The sequence below is a fragment of the Aplysia californica genome, unplaced genomic scaffold, assembly GCF_000002075.1.
Source record: "Aplysia californica isolate F4 #8 unplaced genomic scaffold, AplCal3.0 scaffold01123, whole genome shotgun sequence".
In the NCBI taxonomy this organism is placed as follows: domain Eukaryota; kingdom Metazoa; phylum Mollusca; class Gastropoda; order Aplysiida; family Aplysiidae; genus Aplysia; species Aplysia californica.
In genome coordinates this window covers 133638-134772 of record NW_004798393.1, presented here as the reverse complement: position 1 = coordinate 134772, position 1135 = coordinate 133638, and positions in this window count along the sequence as shown.

The window sequence follows — 1135 nt, the reverse complement described above, 5'->3', positions numbered from 1 at the left end:
TATATGTGTCCAGTCCAAGGTGGATCATTTTGTTTTAGAGTGAATTCCACTCTCAGAGCCTCACAATAGCCCTTTAAATTGAAATTTTAGTTGTCTTGGGAAGTTACAAATGTCCTCAATATGTGTGACAAAAGTTAAACTGACTATGCACGTATGGCAGGTGAAAGTTTGGGCATAGTCAGGGGTAAATATGTCCGTTGGAAATGACAGGATCTATTTCTGTAGTACAAGAAATAGTTCCCGAGTAACCTTCTTTTTCTAGTGAAGAGACTCCTGCCACTGCACGAGACCACGAGACGCAAGACCAGGGCAGGGCGGTTTTCTGTCGCGAGTCGCGCCCGCCCTCGCTCTCTGGGGTGGTTTTGGGGGGGGGGGATGCACTGTTGCGCTGTGGGCCGCTTCCAAATACATGTATTATTAAACTATCGTCAGAAAGAAGAAAGACACCGAAAACACAATAACTAATGCAGCGACAACAATAACTATAGGAACAACATCAAGACTAATGAAATATATTTTACAATTTTAAAATTACTTAATCCTATCCGCTTGTCGTGTTTTACTATCGTACCCATACGATGTGGGGAACTCTGTGCCACCACTTTCCAAAGAGGAAATTTACTCGTAAATCCGATCCGTACGCTTTGCATACCAGTCTGTCAAAACGATTTTTTGAGAAATACTGAATGTTTCAGAGAGATCTTCTTACTACTAGAAATGTATGTATTCTAAAATGGGAAAAATACAACCCTGGGGTACAAAATGACGGTACGGATAGGGTTAAAAATAATGAGGGTGTAGTTTGAGAGTCAAAACGCTCGCTGCTGTTTTTAGGACGGAACAGGCCCAGAAGATCAAGCAGGCAGTCAGGCAGGCAAGAGAGGAGAGTCCTGGCGCTGGTTGGTAGCACGGTGAGGACAGCAGGTGTGTTCAACCTCAGGGGACACACAGCTGATTACCGCATTTATTGACCCCACCCCCCCCCTCTCTCTCTCTCTCGTTCACTCTGTTACTCTATCCGCACCTTCTTTCTTTTTCCTGACCCTCTTTTCATCGGTTTGTCATTTTTCTCTCTCTTTGCTGTCTGTCTGTCTGTCTGTCTGTCTGTCTGTCTGTCTGTCTGTCTGTCTGTCTG